Source organism: Erythrolamprus reginae, chromosome 3 (assembly GCF_031021105.1).
Source record: "Erythrolamprus reginae isolate rEryReg1 chromosome 3, rEryReg1.hap1, whole genome shotgun sequence".
Classification (NCBI taxonomy): domain Eukaryota; kingdom Metazoa; phylum Chordata; class Lepidosauria; order Squamata; family Dipsadidae; genus Erythrolamprus; species Erythrolamprus reginae.
Window position 1 is genome coordinate 136,607,505 of NC_091952.1, and position 19,846 is coordinate 136,627,350.

Sequence of the window (19,846 nt, forward strand, 5' to 3'; positions counted from 1 at the left end):
CAAACATACCATGCATAACTTGTAATGGCCTAGGGGGAAGAGCTATCTCAACTCCCCCATGCCTGGCGGTATAAATGAGTCTTGAGTAGTTTACGAAAGACAGGGAGGGTGGGGGCAGTTCTAATCTCCGGGGGGGGGGTTGGTTCCAGAGGGCCGGGGCCACCACAGAGAAGGATCTTCCCCTGGGTCCCGCCAAATGACATTGTTTAGTCGACGGGACCCGGAGAAGGCCAACTCTGTGAGACCTTATCGGTTCCTGGGATTTGTGCGGTAGCAGGCGGTTCCGGAGGTAATCTGGTCCATTGCCATGTAGGGCTTTAAAGGTCATGACCAACACTTTGAATTGTGACCGGAAACTGATCGGCAGCCAATGCAAGCCATGGAGTGTTGAAGAAACATGGGCGAATCTTGGAAGCCCCACGATGGCTCGCGCGGCTGCGTTCTGCACGATCTGAAGTTTCCGAACACTTTTCAGAGGTAGCCCCATGTAGAGAGCATTGCAGTAATAGAACCTCGAGGTGATGAGGGCATGAGTGACTGTGAGCAATGACTCCCTGTCCAAATAGGGTCGCAACTGGTGCACCAGGCGAACCTGGGTAAACGCCCTCCTCGCCACAGCCGAAAGATGATGTTCCAATGTCAGCTTTGGATCGAGGAGGATGCTCAAGTGGCGAACCCTCTCTGAGGGGGTCAGTAGTTCCCCCCCAGGGTAATGGACAGACAGATGGAATTGCCCTTGGGAGGCAAGACCCACAGCCACTCCATCTTGTCTGGGTTGAGTTTGAGTTTGTTGACACCCATCCAGGCCCCAACAGCCTACAGGCACTGGCACATCACTTCCATTGCTTCGTTGAGTGGACATGGGGTGGAGATGTATAACTGGGTATCATCGGCGTATTGATGATACCTCACCCCATGCCCTTGGATGATCTCACCCAGTGGTTTCATGTAGATATTGAATAGCAGGGCGGAGAGGACCGACCCCTGAAGCACCCCACAAGGGAGGGACCTAGAGGTCAACCCCCCACTAACACCAGCTGCGACCGACCAGAGAGGTAGGAGGAGAACCACTGAAGAACAGTGCCTCCCACTCCCAAGCCCTCCAGCCGGCGCAGAAGGATACCATGGTCGATGGTATCGAAAGCCGCTCAGAGGTCAAGAAGCACCAGGACAGAGGACAAGCCCCTGTCCCGGGCCCGCCAGAGATCATCCATCAACGTGACCAAAGCAGTTTCCGTGCTGTAGCCAGGCCTGAATCCAGACTGTTGAGGACCTAGATAATCGGCTTCTTCCAAGGACCGCTGGAGTTGGAGCGCCACCACCTTCTCAACAACCTTCCCCATAAAGGGAAGGTTGGAGACTGGATGGTAGTTATTAAACACGGCTGGGCCCAGGGAAGGCTTCTTGAGGAGGGGGCGCACAAATGCCTCCTCATAAAGGGCTGGAAAGGACCCCTTCCCCAAGGAGGCGTTGACAATCTCCTGGACCCAACTCCGTGTCACCTCTCGACTGGCCGAAACCAACCAAGAGGGACACGGATCCAGCAGACAGGTGGCGGAACACACAGCTCCATGGCCTTGTCCACTTCATCAGGTGTCACCAAGTCAAATTCCCCCCAGAGTGATGGACAAAGACGTTTAGCCCCAGTCACCTCGACTGACTCATTGTCAGCCGATACTGCTATGCAATTGGAGTCGAGATCATCCCGGATCCGAGCGACTTTATCAGCGAAAAACGAGTTAAATTCCTCGGCACTACCCTATAAGGGCTCCCCAACTCCCCCCTGATTTAGAAGGGAGCGGGTCACCCTAAACAGGGTGGCCGGCCGGGATTCCGCTGATGCAATCAAGGCGGCATGATACGCACATCTTGCTGCCTTGAGTGCCACTTTGTAGGTCTTAATAAAAGCTCTTACAAGTGTTTGGTCGGATTCAGACTTACTCTTCCTCTATCGCTTCTCTAGACGTCTCTTCTGGCGTTTCAACTCCCGGAGCTCCTCGTTGAACCATGGAGCTCTACGGGTTCTAGTGCCACAGAGAGGCCGCAAAGGTGCAATTCGGTCGAGAGCCTCCGCTGCAGCCTTGTTCCAGGCCTCAGCAAGAGACTCCACCAAGCTGTGGACGAGTGAATCTGGTAAAACCCCAAGCGCCCTCTGAAAGCCCTCAGGGTCCATCAGGCGACTGGGGCGGAACGTCCTAATTGGTTCCGCCTCCCTGCGGATCAGTCCATCACTTATCGGAGCATTGTTTCTGAGGTCTGTACCATGGGGAAGCATGAGTCTTTCCAATCAGCCTCTCCCACCAGAATCTATCAAGTCTCCAGCTGATCTCTAATTTGGATACCTGATTTTTAAAGATAGATTGGTCCATCTAACCACTAACTGGCACTGGGAAACAGTCTGAGCAAGTAGAGCAATGGAAAAAACCCTGCAAAGACTTAAGGCTTGGAAAACATTCTTCTTTGCAGAGAGTAACAATGAAATAGCTTGCAAGTGGGTAAGAGCTGGGAACATTGTTAGTATCTGGTTAGAGCTGGAGAGAAACATTCGGAGCAAGTAAAACAATGGAAACCCCCCCCCCCTACAAAGACAGGGCTTGAAAAACATTCTTCTTTGCAGAGAGTAACAATAAAAGAGGTTTTAGCACCTGGTTAGGGCTGGAAAGAATTATCTGGAGCAAGTAAAGCAATGAAAAAAAACCCCTACAAAGACAGGGTTTAGAATACATACTTGGCAGAGAGTAACAATGAAAGAGCTTGCAAGTCGTAAGAGCTGGAAACATTGTTCGCACCTGGTTAGGGCTGGAAAGAAACTTACTCAGAGCAAGTTGGATTAATGAAACAAACCCTGAAAAAATTTAGGGCTTGGAAAACATTCTTCACAGAGAGAAAGTGTCTGCAAGGTAAGAGCTGGGAAGATCGTTAGCAACTAGTTAGGGCTGGAAAAAAAAGCTACATTCAGAGTATAAGGCGCACCCTAATTATCAGCCTCTTTTAGGGAGGAAAAGGTATGTCTTATACACCGAAAAATATGGTAGGTAAATCAGGAAAAAAACCAAAGCTTACCAATGCTGGTGGGCCTGCACAGCGAGGCAAGAGCATGACTATGCAACCAGCCGCCTTCCCCTACATATCCCAGCCATCTGTTAGCTGGACTTGTTTTGAAAGCACCTAGTTACAATGTCCCTCTGAGACATTCCTTCTGGTTTGTCCTTCCTGCCATACTTCATCTCTCTCCATTTTAATTGGTTTTATTGCAATTTCCTTGTTTGTTGAGAGTTGGTAGTTGTCCAAAATCCTTGGAAGTCAAGTAGTCTACAGATAAATAGATCAATCAGTCAATCAGTCAATCAATCAAATTAACCAACCAACCAACCAACCAACCAACCAACCAACCAACCAACCAACCAACCAACCAACCAACCAACCAACTGATCAAAGCCCTGAATGGCAAAAATGGCATTAAAAAGCAGAACCTGCAGAGTCTGTAAGGCATTCATAGTATATCTGCAGTTTGAGGGGAATTTGAGGGTGAAAGTGGTAATTTTAGGCCCTTCATTTCAATTTTCATGAGTTTCTCCACCAAAAAAGACTGAGATTTTCAGAGAAGATGCTGAAGGCTGCAAAAAAGGGGCTCAGGAAGATGCCTATGGTCCAGGAGCTGCAGATTGCCCACCCTAGAGTTAAGCAGACAAATGTATGGCCATAATTGGAAAAGTGCAGGATTGATAGCTGCAGAAAACAGCAGCTGTCTCCTCCAATTCAAATACAGCCACCGGGACTAATGATATGGACAAGAGGTAATAAACACATAACACATAATTTGTTAACCCCAAACAAATGGGTTTATCATGTCCATAGGAGGACATCATCATCTAAACAATCCAGTTTATTTCTGTCTAGTCTATTATGTTGTGCGAACCAAGCGATAATGAAATTACATTTTATTGTTATTTATATACCACGGAGGGAGCAAATGTAGTCAAGATGCAATTTCTCATATTATTTAGGTTCATCAAAGGCAAAACATATTCTCAGTGCATAACTCAGCAGATATATTAAAACTTACTTAATTTAATGGGATTTCTTCACAGGTAACTGAAGCAGTTGTGTATACAAAGGAAGAGGAAGAAAGTTGGATGCATTCAAGTTATATCATCCCAGGTTTCATTAAGGACTCCCTTTGGCCCCAACTACCACAAAGAAAAGTTTTGGACATTACAGTGGATGATTCAGTGACAAGAGAAATTACAGGTGGTCTTCCTTTAGCTCATTTCTGCTAAATAACAAATGTTATTAAATGGGATTCAGAGATCTCTTGCCACAAACAATTTTAGAAGACCTGGCTGGGGAAGAATAGCAATAGCATTTAGACTTATATACCACTTCACAGTGCTTTACAGCCCTCTCTAAGCGGTTTGCAGAGTCAGCATATTGCCCCCAACAATCTGGGTCCTCATTTTACTGACCTTGGATGGATGGAAGGCTGAGTCAATCTTGAGTCTGGTGAGATTTGATCTGCTAAACTGCTGGCCGCTGGAGATCAGCAGAAGTAGCTTGCAGCACTGTACTCTATCCACTGCGCCACCGAGAAACATTATATTCCATTCATATTTACACTGATGATAAAAAAGTAACTTTATGATCAGTTATCACATTTAAAACTTTTTCAGACCTGTAAAGCAAAGGAAAGGCGAAGTACAATTGTAAAAATGTGGTACAGTATTTTACTTAGCGAACATTTCACTAATCGGGATCCTGGTCCCAATTGGGGTAGTAAAAACAAAGTTTATCTGTGTGTAATATGCTGTTCAACATATTGTACAGTGTTTTAATACCTATTTTGACATTAAACAATAGCAGATTATTTTTTATAGTTATAGCTAAAAACATTTATTGGACATAAGTCAGCAAAAATTCATTGAAACACTAACAGTGACTTAATTTTCAACTTTATCTTCTAAACTCCATTGCACAGAACATCAGAAAAGTTCTGGATTCCAGTAAATCTTTTCCATTAAACAGATTTATTTTGTTTTTTTAATCCACAAACATTTGCTTAAAATACAATGAAGTTCAACTTTCTCTTCTGTTTCCCCCCCCAGAAGCAATATTTGTTACTACTATTCTATGAACGTAATGAGAATCTAATGTTTTTCCCAGCCAAACTCTCGTGGTTCACTAAATCACATTTTATAATATTGGGTGGGGTTTCTGGGAGCTTCCAGACATCTGCAGGAGACCTGATTAGAGAAGGTACATGACATCTTGGAATATAAAACCAGTCATTGTATTTATTGATTTTTAAAAATGCGTTTAATATCAAGAGCATTTTGAACAGGAACACTTAGGTCTTTCAGAAGCCAACCGTTTTCTTATTAGTACAGGTACTGGGTGATATTGAAGCCAGTGATTCACTCTTCCACCAAACCCACTTAGAAGGGAAAAGGCCGTCAAGGTTCAGTAAAATAGGCAGTGGGCAGCCAGGAAAGTTGGTCTGAAGAACTGCAAAACCAGCTGGATGGTAATGAACATCACCAAAGGAGATCCACCGGCCATACCAAAGGAGACTTCTAGAGTGCTCTCCAGATGATTCGAAGCCGACCCATCTGGTCAGGCCAGGCCTGGGAAAGCTTTTCCTATGGTGCAAAGGTATCCCGTTTCTTCCTGTCAAATCATCTTGTGAAGAAGCCCCTCGGGACACTTGGGGTGACATCTGCACAATCTTCCAGGCAATGCCTGGAGAGCGAACCTCCCCCGTTGCCCTCCCTCCCTCCCTTCCCATGGAGCCGGAGCGAAAGGATGTCATTATTACCGCTTGGTGTTCGGTCCTTCGCTTCTGGCGCAAAAAGCGAGGGGTTCTCGAAGTGCCAAGCAGAATCGGAGCGGGGGTGAGAGAAAGAGAGCAGCCTCCCCGGAGTCGCTGGTTAGTCGACTCTCTGTCTCCAAACTCCTGTTCCAAACCAAGCAGACTAGACGATGCCCGAGACAAAGCGCACCTTCTCGTTCCACCTGCCATCTGAAACCGCGAGGTGCCCAGGTGATATTTGGGACAGCGGGCTTTTCTGTCCTGAGTTTTCAAACAAAACGCCCTGCCAGCTAAGGACTTCACAGCAGCCCACCCACCCAACCGCATCCGGGATGGCAGGCATTGCGGTCCAAGGCCAACTCTACTAGAAACGCGCCTAGGACACCTGGCTACAGGACCGCCGTAACTCTAGGCAAATTTGTGTCGGGATAAGGAGGGAAGGGGGAAATTAGGGCATAATGGCTCTATCCCACTAGTGGGCCGAAATCCCTGCGGCATCAAAGGGGACAGAATAGGGTTGCTTTGCAAGGCGAAGACGGAATCGAGGCGTTGTTTCAGGAGTTCGGAAACAATTTCCCCGGGTAACTTATGAAAGGATAAGAAAGGAGTGCAGTATTGCAAGCTACTTCTGCTGATCACTGAATCTCACTAGGCTCAAGGTAGACTCAGCCTTCCATCCTTCCGAGGTCGGTTAAATGAGCACCCAGATTGTTGGGGGCAATATGCTTACCCTCTGTAAACCGCTTAGAGAGGGATGTAAAGCACCGTGGAGCGGTATATAAGTCTAAATACTATTGCTATATAAGTATTCTAGATTCCATCTTTGGAGTTTGGCTGTTCAATCGTGCCTAGGTCATTTTGAGGGAGGCCAAGGGGCAAAGACGAAACTTTTCTTAAGTTATTCCGCGCAGCGCCGGTAGGCTGGGCGGATGGCTTCCGAGATAGGGGCAAGAGATCAACGTGGCTCGCTGGCCCTTAATTTATTAAAAGGCATTTTTGAAGCCGTCGTTTAATTACACCCCCTCCCCCCGCGCGCATGGAATCGTCCTGGCGTCGAGTCAATTTCAGGTTAAAGCAGGCGGCGGGTCGAAAACCTCCGCCTGAGTTTGGATTTCTTTCGGAAGACCTGCCGGCAGACGAGACTTTTGCCCGAAGGGAAACCGAGCGGAAAGAAACGGCCGCGTTTCTGGGATGCTCACTGCCAAGGGCTCCCAGACTGAGCCGGGCCGGGCTAGCCGGTTGACCTGAAGCAGCCGAGCAGCTGGGACCGACACGAGAGGCGATGGGAAGAAAGAAAACCTCGACCCAAGTACTGTACGTTGGGAAAAGTCAGAACCGCGAAGATTTGATCCTGAGCCCGGGTAGGTCTAGCGGAGCGACGTCACCTCAGGTGCTTTCCATCCGTCTTCTGTGAGGTGGGGAGCTGGTATTGGGGTGGGGGACACGCCAAGCCCTCACCCCCGCCTCCCCTCGGTCGGGAACGGCGCTGCTCCTCCCGTTTGCGGGCCGAGGACCACCCCTTCCTGCCCCTGACATCTGACCCCGTTTCCCCGCCGTCTCCTCCGCTCCTTCTCCGGGGTTACCTGAGCGGTACAAAGGCGCGGGCTGGGGCAGGGATGCCTCTCGCTTGTCCCCGAGGAAAGCCCCCGCTCTCCTTCGACGGAGGGACCCGCCCAGAGGGCAGGAAGCTCAGCGAAGACGGCCAGTGCCCTCGGTGCCTGGCCCGGCGCTAGGCAGGCGCAAGGATGGAGCTGTAGCCGCCTTCGGGCGAGCCCGCGGGCCTCCCGCCCAAGGCGCGATGCTCAGCCCTTCCTGCGCCGCCGCTCAAGACCGGGCTTGGGTTGGATTCTGCGCCGCGGGGCCGCTCCGGCTGGCAGGTAAGCGCTGGAGACTCCAGCTCAGGTGCCCGCCGGAACGCAAGGCGTCAGCCGGCCTGGGGTGTAACTCGGGGCCTCGAGTTGAGGTCCTCTGCGCTGCCGATGGGAAACCGTTTGTGGACTTCTTGCCTTACCCCAGTGTTTCCCAACCTTGGCAACTTGAAGATATTTGGACTTCAACTCCCAGAATTCCCTAGCCAGCGAATGCTGGCTGGGGAATTCTGGGAGTTGAAATCCAAATATCTTCAAGTTGCCAAGGTTGGGAAACACTGCCTTACCCGACCTCTTCTCTTTTCTGCAAGCGGAGTCGGGGCGCTTTTCTTCGCCCTCTCTCTCGCCAGGCTGGGCGGCCTGAAAAAATGGAGGAGACTCTGCAGGACGTCCTGGAACCGCCGCCGCCGCCTCCTCCTTTCTCTACTCCGCTGCTAGGTAAGTAAGTACCGGTAGTAGGGTCGGACCTCGGCCAGATTTGGGACGAGTCTCTGAGCCTGGCCGGCCCCGACGGTTGCGGGTCTCCTTCTCCTTTGTAGAGGCTGAGGGCAGGGTCCTTCTGCCCTCCTCAGTGAAGACTATTGTCTCTCCTATATCTCATATCTACTATTGTTCTATTCTAATCATCTTATATTACTCTCATAATATCCTTCTATTCTCTAACTGATATACTGTATTCTATTCCTAAATTTTCACTTCTATTCTTTCTCTAATATTGTGTATTGTTGTGCATTGGGCAAAATAAATAAATAAATAAATAAATAAATAAATAAATAAATAAATAAATAAAAATAAAAATAAAATAAAATAAAATAAAATAAAATAAAATAAAATATAATAAAATAAAATAAAATAAAATAAAATAAAATAAAATAAAATAAAATAAAATAAAATAAAATAAAAAACCCCAGAAAGAGGAAGGAAGGCAGGCCAACTTTGTTCGCCACCTCTGCGCGCGTGACGCCGGCGGAGAAGCCGACAGCTAGAAGCGATGGTGGAACAGGATCACCAGTATTATCCAGGTTTGCCTCAAAAAATCATCAATGTGTGGGGTGGCGTGAGGAGGGAGGGAGAGAAAGAAAAATCGGATCTCTATCTCTCTCGCGCGCGCACGCATGTGAAAGAGACGGACAGCTGCCGCTCCCTTGAGCAGTTTTAAAACAAAAGTTCATGTACTACCTGAGGCTGAAGCCAGAGTCAGACTTCCTCTGACTTCAGCATTTGTTCATCCCGACGGACAGATAAGAAAATAATTAGCAGACACTTATGCGTGTGCGTGCACGTACTACATGTACAGGTCGTTCTAATTAGTATCATTAATTAACGATGAAACTAACACTATGTAGGAGAGACAATTATAACTGAAATCAAATCTCAGCATTTAAATTAAGCATCAAGGGGGGGTCGATTTGGACAGATACTCATCACAATTATTGTAGCTAATAAAAGTGAGTAAGGCCCTCTCTCTAGATTTGTTTCAGAGCCGGTTTTGAGGTAGGCTTGAAAGGGGTCGGCCAGAACCTCGGCGCCCTTTTTTTCCTGTTTGCTGCGCTTTGCAAGGTTCTTCTGAAAGATGCACAGCGGATTCAGTCCTTATAATGAGAGCGATTTACAAGGCACAATAAGACGAAAAACGGGCAATGATGGTGCGACTCTCTAGCAAGTTTTAAAGGTTAGGGTTGCATTAGAAGGGGTCCAGTTTTCTTTTTAATTCCTTCTTTTTACTGATGAAATTTTTATTTTATTCTCCATTCCAAACGAAAAGAAAAAAAATATAGTTGAGGGGGGGAGAGAGAAATGCTTCTAATTGTTCGTTTGAAAGCAATCGGTTTTCTCTACATAAAAATTGACATTTTTGACTCTTTGAGTAGAAAAGTAAGATTTAACTATTTTGAATAAATAATTATTTCACAGTGGACACAAAGGTATTTTTCAGACCAAGGGTGGGGGAATCATTCGTTTGTGCTTCAGATGGCTACCCACCCTGGCCAATACTGAGTCCTGCCTTCCGTCTTCAAGCGCCAGAACCTCTCTTTAACGTCCCTGCCTTCCCCGACAACAGCATCTCAGTCCAGGGCACCTAATCGGTCACCATCTAAAATACAAATAATTAAAAAGCAACCAGAAAGCTAGTTTTGTGACACCAACAGGAGGGCAATCGCTCTGATGCCAAAGTTGGAGCCTCTAATTCAGTGTTTCTCAACCTTGGCCGCTGGAAGATGTGTGGACTTCAACTCCCAGAATTCCCCAGCCAGTCCACACATCTTCCAGCGGCCAAGGTTGAGAAACACTGCTCTAATGAAAATAAACAGTAACAACAACAAACAGAATGGAAAGGGAGAGAGGAAAGCACCTCTATTTCTGGGGGCGGGCGGGCGGGGGATGGGTGGGAAACAGGACCAGGGGAAAAAACCCGGAACGCATTTCAATATCTTATGTTGTAGCAAGAGGAAGGAAAGGCAAGAGTACCTTGTAAGTCCTGAGACGCGCGTTTCACATTCCTTCCCAGAAAGAAGAGCCCGAGATTGTTTTAAAAGTTAGGGGAGATGGGCGGCCATGGCGCGGAAAGCGCGCCCCAGGGAAGGGTCTCCAGCTAACTGGAGACAGGAAAAGGAAACCAGGCCGCCTAGCATCATCCATATAACGGGGTGATAAGATTCCCGTGCCGTTAAAGAACCCGGGGTGGCAGCTGGTTGAGTTCAGTGAAGCTGCCGCTGATGCAAGTTGCTACCTGTAGTTCTGCATTTCAAATCTCACCACCGGCTCAAAGTTGACTCAGCCTTCCATTCTTCCGAGGTGGGTAAAATGAGGACCAGGATTGTTGGGGGCAATATGCTGATTCTGTAAACCGCTCAGAGAGGGCTGTAAAAGCACCATGAAATCTAAATGCTATTGCTATAAAATGCTGTTGCCTCTGGGGCAAGATGGTCACTGGCAGGGATGGCCATGTGAGCCTTGGATAGGCTTGGATGAGGAAAGATATTTCTTGAAGGCCCGTCTGCGGCCCGCACTCGAGCTTCCTCGGGTTTGGTCCTTCAGGTGAAGCCCTCAGGGCGGACAATGGGGCGTACTTCGTCCTGCAGCTCAAAACTGGCCACTTACAAAGAATTCATTGCTATGGCGGGACAGTCTGGAAAGGACATTTTCTGGTTATAACTGCGACGAACGCGCCACCTAAGCAACACTTCACCAAGTGACCTTAAGCTAAAAGGGAAGAATTTTATTATTTATTTATTTTATTTCTTTGTCATACAAATATAGTACAGTATTGTATTGCAGTAGGTTTAAAATAAGTATAAAGTAGAGATAGAAAAGATAAAAAAGACATTAGGACAGGAACGGTAGGCACAAAGGTGCACTTATGCACGCCCTTTAACCCTTTCGGTTATCTCTCCTCTCTCTCTCTCTCTCTCTCTCTCCATCCATCCATCTATCTCTCTATCTCTCATCTATCTATCCATCCATCCATCTCTCTCTCTCTCTCTCACTCTCTGGGAATTCTGGGAGTTGAAGTCCAGATCTCTTCAAGGTGCCAAGGTTGGGAAACACTGGTCTAGAGCAGTGTTTCCCAACCTTGGCAACTTGAAGATATTTGGACTTCAACTCCCAGAATTCCCCAGCCACCAGGAGACTGTGAATTCAAATCCTGCCTTAGCCATGAAAACCAAGTGGGGCCAGTCATTCTCTCTCAACCAATTCACCTCACAGGGTTGTTGCTGTGGGGAAAACACACCAGGAAGAATTATTAATACTGTATGTTCACTGCCTTGAATTATTTGTAAAAATAATAAAGGCAGGATACAAATAAATATATAAATTACATTAATAAGTGTTCCACTGAGTCTACAAAAGGAACTGGCTGAGGTATTAAAATTTAGAAAGGAAATGACCTAGAAAATGTTACTATGAAATATTTGAAAAAAAACTCTGTTTTTCTTTAAATTTAGTTTATATTGGATTATACTATTAAAATATATAGTGTACACAGCATTATCTGGCTGGGGAATTCTGGGATTTGAAGTCCAAATATCTTCAAGTTGCCAAGGTTGGAAAACACTGGTCTAGAGCAAGCGGGACGGATGGGGCGATGGGGGCTGCCGCAAGGATCACTGTCTTTCTGGCTCGTTTTACAGGGAGACCCGCCAGGCCGCGCTCGGTGTGCGAAGGCTGCCGAGGCGTCATCTCGGAACGGTTCCTGCTGCGCCTGAACGACCGCCTGTGGCACGAACGGTGCGTGCGCTGCGCCTCCTGCCGCGAACCCCTGGAGAGCAGCTGCTTCTACCGGGAGCAGAAGTTTTACTGCCGCCTGGACTACGAGAAGTAAGTCCGCCGTCTTCGCGGGTCTCACTAAAAAGCCTAGGAGCCGTGGGACTTTTCTTCCATTCGGAAGCGGGGGAAGGAGCCACCTCTCTTGTTCAATTGAAAAACCCGAGGGAAACTAAGTTGCTTAAGCGCAGTTTTTAGTAAGATGAAATATATAAATGGGAAAACCAAAAGTTAGGGCTGCAAGTCACTAGAAGGCAGGAAAGTGGTATCATGGGGGGAACTCTAATCTTTGCTGTCCTCTTCTGGTCATCCTATTTTTATTTTTTTTTGTAACCCAGCAACAAATCAGGCTATTGGGTTTTTCTTAATATTTGGTTAAAATAGTTTGCTTTTATATGAATTTGACAGTTTTATAAATCTACATGTTTCCATAAATATGAAAGGGGCTATATATTTACGGAACTAGATGATATAAAATTACTGATTATTTTAATATATTTCTATTTTATAATAACCTTTTATAGCAAAAGATTTAGGCTTTTGTTTTTGTTTTGTTTGCTAAGGAGTTCTGTGTAACCGGCAAAACTGTCATGTTGTTTCAACAAACAATGTTGGTGAAAACTCATCATGTTACTTGGCTTGTACCTCTTGACCTAAGCTTGTTTGCAGTGCCAGATTGCACAGAGATCTTGAACAGGTGCTAGGAAATGTAGAGAGGATTAAAAGTGCAAAGAAAGTTCAGTCATTTTGAATGGATCTGTAACAGACAAGCTTAATTGTTACTCAGGGATTTTTGCATTTTTGTTCTTCAAATTTCACGTAGCAGATCCATATGTTTAATAATGTGGTATTTAAAGCAAAATATATATATGGGAAGAACAAAGTTGGTGTAAGTTTTGTATAATCAGACAAAACCATATAATGAATCTTAATGGCAGAATACCAGATACTACAGTAGTATAAATTTTAACACCTTTTTTTCTCTGCAAATTGGTATTCTACCATGGTTGAAATAAAAATGTGTTCATTCTCTCTCTGTCTCTCTGTCTCTCTCTGTCTCTCTCTGTCTCTCTGTCTCTGTCTCTCTGTCTCTGTCTCTCTCTCAATCTCTCTCTTGCATATCTATGTATTAAAATGTACATTATATATTTTAATAGTATAATCTAATATAAACTAAATTTAAAGAAAAACAGTTTTTTGAAATATTTCATAGTAACATTTTCTAGGTCATTTCCTTTTTAAATTTTAATACCTCAGCCAGTTCCTTTTGTAGACTCAGTGGAACATTTACTAATGTAATTTATATATTTATTTGTATCCTGCCTTTATTATTTTTACAAATAACTCAAGGCAGTGAACATACAGTACTTAATAATTCTTCCTCGTGTGTTTTCCCCACAACAACAACCCTGTGAGGTGAATTGGTTGAGAGAGAATGACTGGCCCCACTTGGTTTTCATGGCTAAGGCAGGATTTGAATTCACAGTCTCCTGATTTCTAATCTGGTGCCTTAACCAATAGACCTTTTCTAAATGATCTCCTTGTTAGGTTAGTTTACTTTCAATCCACTCTCAATCCCATCTCTATCTTCCCATTGTTTTCTATTGTTCAAACCCCCAGATAACCACAGGACATTAGAAAGTGCCACCCAAGACCTCATGTAGATGATTTCCTGTCCTCTGTTAGATTTCTCACATATTGTATTTGTTTTGTCGTAAGCCGCCCTCAGTCTCAGGAGAAGGGTGGCATAGAAAACTAATAAATAAATAAGTAAAGTCTATGGGGAATTGACTTAACAACTGTAATACTAACTTAACAATTGTAGTGATTCACCCAACAACTGGGTGTGTGTGATTACTTTGAGAAATTTTAACAGGGATCTTAATTAAAAAAAAAACCAGCCAGTATCTGAAATATAATTTTTTCCCCACATACAATAACTACTAGCTATGCTTTTTAGGATTTTAAAAATGGATACAAGTGAAACAAAATAAAATACACAACTTGGGGTAACAAAATAACCCTGATTTACTAGGAGTAGCTCTACTGTATTTGTGTGTGTGTATTTGTGTAAAATACACAAGAATTGATTACAATTCCAGGGGAAATAGTCCCAAAATGTAAAGAGGCATTGTCTTTATTAAGTCAACTGAAATGTTATATTAGTTTCAAGGGAAGTTGGTTAAAGACTGGAGAGAAATTGGCTGGTCTTTCTGCCAGTTCTGTAGTGGTTCATGCTTTTAGATAGAAACAGAGAGTGGAAGATTCCAAACATATCAGAGGAAAATATTTGTAGTTCAGGGTTGAAATGAAAGGTACTTGGTGCTCTCTGGTTTGATTGTTTTCTTGCAGAGGTTTCATTACCCAAACTGGTACTATCATCAGTGAACTGTAGGTACATCTACAAGAAAACAGCCAAGCTTAGAGAGCACCAAGTCATATCAGAGAATCTTACCAGATGCAAAGGCAGTATCTAGAACCATTCCCAAAGTAGGCTGAAAATAAGACAATTATTGTAAGGCTTTCCTTTTGGAAAACATCAGCATCCCATTTTTCCTTCCTTCAGTTCCAAAACCATATACTGTATATGGGAGATAGGGAGAAGAAAGAGCAGCAAATGTCTCCCCTTCTTTGTATAACTATTTCCTTGGATATTGCAACATGGATAAGCATGATGTTGTTTAAATGCTACTGTATATTATAAAAGCAAAATTAATCCTTAGTTTGTACCTTGGTATGAATCCATACCACCACTATTCCAACAACATTTTATTTTACTCTCCCAGGTTCATTTTTTCTGATATAAGGATAAAATAATTAACCTGCCTCGTGGACTTAGCAGAAATATGGAGTTAATTATATTGAGTATTATGGAAATGTGACAGCAGTGCATCAGTAGTAAATATTAGACAATTACCCTGATTTACTACTGTATTTTATCTGTCTTGATAACAGCATGTCCGATCAAGACTCGATACTTTATGATTTTTATATTCTGTGGAAGACAACATAGCAGATAATTCTGCATTAAATTTGCAGGTAGAAATTTTTGCAATCCTTCCTTGCATTGCATTGCATTGCTTGCATTTCATGCGAAACTGAATTTTTCAATGTTTTATATTCTTTTGGATAGTTCAAATTGTAGCAGGGCAGGCTAATATTACATTGTATGTGATTCGTGTTTGCTGTTTGAGTAAATGCCACATGATTGATTCTTACCACTTTTACCTTGCTCCTGCTTATCCCACGGTTTTTCAATTTGAGAAGTGGAAAATGTAGGTAGCTATTTTGTTGAAGGAAAAAGCAGTATTAGGTAGTTGACATTTCTCCATATGCTAAGTAATCCTCCCCATGCTCTTTTCTGAGAGGAATTTGGTATGAGTAAGACACCCATTTGCCACTTGTCTTGAAAGCAATAAAAGCCCTTCTGGGCTCTGTATCGATTCTGCCCAGCTGCTGCCCCATCCTGGTTGACACTACAGGGGCTGCCCTCCCTCCCTCCCTCCAGTGCTTAGGGGGGGTCTTTCTCTTGTTGACAGCGGAACAAATCCCTTTGAACAGAGACATCTTTCCTCTTCCCACTCTTCTTTCTTGCCTTCACATCCTCCTTGCTGATGCTGTGAATGTTTTCCCCATGCCTGGCATGGGAGCAGCTTCCCTCAAAATATTACACAAGTTTCATAAAAGAAGGGGATTCTTTGGATCGACAAGTAAAAACAACCTTCTGGTTGCAGGATGACAATGCTAGGCAGCATTTTTAATGTAATATATGTAATATATATCCCTTGGATTGAGTAATTTTGAAAAAAATACATTACCAACCTTGTGATGTTTCTTTTATGGTTGACTCACAGTAGAATATTTACAATCATGGCCAAGGAAGAGGTTGGATACACATGTTGCAGTAAGCCGCAGTGTGAATACTTTGGTTTTGATTTAGCAGCGTGGGTAAATCCAGATCTTATGATTTATAAGCAATAGCTTTAGCCAAGATTTATGGCTTGATGTAAACCTCTTCACACTAAACCATGTTGACCCACTTATGTAAACCATGGTTTAGTAGGTTGTTTAACTCAACGTATTGTTGGATTTAGTACCTCTTTCTCTGCATAATTTCAACACATCTTCCTATTTTGATATTTTATTTTATTGATGAATATGACATATTATGTATCTTTATAAAATTATTTAACCTCCTATAAACTGCATTCATTCATTCATTCGTTCGTTCGTTCGTTCGTTCTTTCATTCATTCATTCATTCATTCATTCATTCATTCATTTGCTATTAGAGTTGAAAAGGACCTTGCAGATCATTTAGTCCAAGCCCCTGCTCAAGCAGGAATCCTACACCACCCCAACCAATGGCAGTCCAATCTCCTCTTGAATATGTTGAGAGTTGGGGCGTTCACAACCTCCGCTGGCAGGCCATTCCATTGGTTGATCGCCCTCATCATCAGGAAGTTCCTCCTTATTTCCAGGTTGAATCTTTCCTTGGTCAGCTTCCATCTGTTACTCCTCATCTGGCCCTCTGGTGCCCTGGAAAACAGTGTGACTCCTTCTTCTCTGTGGCAACCCTTCAAGAACCTGTAGACTGCTATTATATCCGCCCCCCCCCCCCCTTGGTCCTCCTTTTCGCTAGACTATCCATGCCTACGTAGTTCCAGCAAGCTCTCTTTGTATGTATTGGTTTCTAGTCCCTTTATCATTTTGGTTGTACTTTTTGTACCTCTTCAAGAGTTTCTATGACCCTTTGGGAGCGAGGTGACCAAAATTGAATGCAGTACTCCAGGTCTGGTCTGACTAGGGCGTTATATAGTGATGCTAATACTTCCCTAGTCTTGGAGTGTATCCCTCTGTTGATGCATCTTAAGTTTGTGTTGGCTTTTTAAGCTGCTGCTGCGCCTTGCTGGCTCATATTTAGTTGGTTATCCACCAAGACTCCGGGATCTCTTTCACAGTCACTACTGCTAAGTGTGGTTCCTCCCTGTTTGTATGTGTGTCTTGGGTTTTTCTTGCCTATGTGTAGGACTTTGCTTTTCTCAACATTGAACATCATTTTGTTTTGATCTATCCAGATCTTTCTGTATTTTGAGCCTACCATCTAGGGTTTTGGCTACCCCTGCCAGGTTGGTGTCATCTGCAAATTTGATTTGTTCCTCCTCTATTCCCTCATCTAGGTCATTAATGAAAATGTTGAAGAGCACTGGGCCCAGGACTGAACCCTGTGGTACCCTGCTGCCTACCTCTTTCCATGTGGATTTGGAGCCGTTGAGGACAACTCATTGGGTGCAGTTGGCCAGCCAACTGTTTATCCATCTACATGTGTTGTAATCTATCCTGGTTTTTTCTAATTTGTGGAGTAGGAGATTGTGATCTACTTTATCAAAAATATATTAGGTCTACTGCGTTACGTTGGTCTACTGATTTGGTACGGTGATTCGGTTATGGTGATACGGCATCACTGTATATTCAAAGTATTACTGTGGGAAATAGGGTTGAATGGATGCCTAGTAACTTTGACTATATTAATGATGATGCCACTTTTAAATTTTCTGAAAACCAGATTGACAAAAACAGGAAAGATTAGTGGTAGACCTTTTTTTAAACTAGAGGATTATTTTGTCTCATAAAATTTAGCACATGGGAAGATTGAAATTAGCCAGTTTAGGAGATCTTAAGAGAACTAGTTTGGTGTATTGTAAGTCACCAGGATAGAAATTGGGAAACCCTACATTCTAGTCTTGCCTTAAGTACAATGTTAGCTGGATAACCTCGAAACAGTCATCCCATCTCATCCCTAGGAAGCAGGCAAGGACAAACAAATTCTGAAACCTTGTCAGCAAAACTAGAAATTCTAAGGCATTTTTTAAAAAAAACTTCTTATAGCAATGGATTTCAGTCCAAAGTAGTGCTAGAGCATTAGTAATAATACTTTTTCCAACTGAAAATAGAGGCCTTGATGTGACATGACAGCCTTATCTCATTCCAAGTGGAAGTTAGGGCAGCCCACATAACATGTGATGCATAAAAGCCTCTACACTGGAACCAGCTATGAGAAGTACCAGTGGATGAGTTGGAATAAATTGGACTGGAACAGATATAGAGGTTAACTTTGGATAAATATCACTGGTCCACAAGGAAATGAAAGTTACCATAATCGGGTCACTAATAAAGGAAAATTAAGTCATGAGCATTAATTGGCTCCAGTTTCCAAGATACAGCTTCAGGTCAAAATTGCATCAAAATAATCCAAAATTACGAGGAGGATGTGTGATTATGCTCCATAACTTTTCTGCAAAATGTGATTAGCAATGAAAAATGTGCCACACCAATCATCATAAATTATTTTTTATTGATATCAATAACATAACTTTCCATTGATTTATTTATTTTTCATGTAACATTTTCATGCTTTTTACTTCATGCTTTTTGCATGAAAAACTGATATGTCTAAGTGTAAGGCTCTGGGAGGGGTTTCCAGCCTAAGGAGGGCCTCCGGGAAGCAGGGGGTGGGGTAAGCCATTTTCATTCTCCCCAGGCTCCAAGAAAGCCTCTAGAATTGGGGAGAGTGAAAAACAGGCCTACTGACCACCCCAGAAATTGGGAAATGAGCCATCTCTGGCTTCTCGAGGACCTCCAGGATGCTGTGGAAGCCGTTAGCCTCTGGAGCCTGGGGAGGGCAAAAAACAGGCCTACCGGGCCCATCAGAATTTGGGAAGTGGGCCATTTCTGGCCTCTAGAGGCTTCAGGGAGCTTGCTAGGCCCAAAATGGGGTGCCTGGTGGGGGGTTGTGTTCACATACAGGGGGGAATGCAGGAGGTAATTACACTTTTAGAAGAAAACTTTCCAAACTTTGTTTTGTCTTTGCTGATCTTTTGAAAGACAAATTTGCCTTTCTGGCAGCTATTAATTGGTTTCTGAATTTAATACACATAAATAAATAAAATAATTTGTTTGTAAATAAGTAAACCCATAGAGAAGTGCTTAACTTCTGTTAATGTATTGTTGACCCTGAACTACAGGGTGCAATAGCACTTTCTCCACAAATTTACCAGAAGCCTTTCAGCCAGAGGTGCTCCCTGGAAATCCTTAAGTAATGTGTTCTATGGAAATGGATTAGATAATAGTTTGCAATAAACCTTCTGGGTACAGATCCTTTCTGAGAACCTTTCAACATGCCATTCCAGCATGCCAGGGTCTTTTAGAATGATTAGATTCTATTAGATAATACTTCTAATTACTTTTAAACAGCAGAGCAAGGACTCTTGAGATTCTACTTTCTTCTGAGTGGAATGATTGAAACAGTAGTAGTAGCTCCTGCTTTTTCTGGGTTTATTCCAATTTTTTTCCTAACATTTGAACAGTAATACTCTTTCCCATTGCACTTTTGGATATAGAAAAGGACATGAGAGGAATTATGTACCATAATTCTATGAAAAATTGCAGATATTATTTCATCGGTGGGAATCCACTACCACTGCTTGCTGCACTCTGATAACTTTCACTATGTGGAGTTATTTTATAAAAAAATAAGTGAATTTAATTTTTTAAAATGTTTTCAGGCTTCTCTGCAAATATATCAACTCCAATTTGGTTTTTAAGTCAGGAAAGCTGTTAATATTATGCCAGTAGTGGGTTCTAAACCCCTTTACTACCAGTTTCCTCATGCAAACATGCACATATGCAGAAGTGTTCTGGGTCAGTGGGTGGGCGGAACCTCCCACCACCAACATTACCAGTTCTAAGAACTGGGCTGAACTGGTAGCAACCCACCACTGTATAATGGGATATATAATGTTATAAACCAATCTCAGACATGTATGAAAATCCCCAGCTTAAATTGGAACCTCTTCTTATTTTAGGACTAAATTCTAGCTGTCTAATATTTTTGGATCATGAGTTGC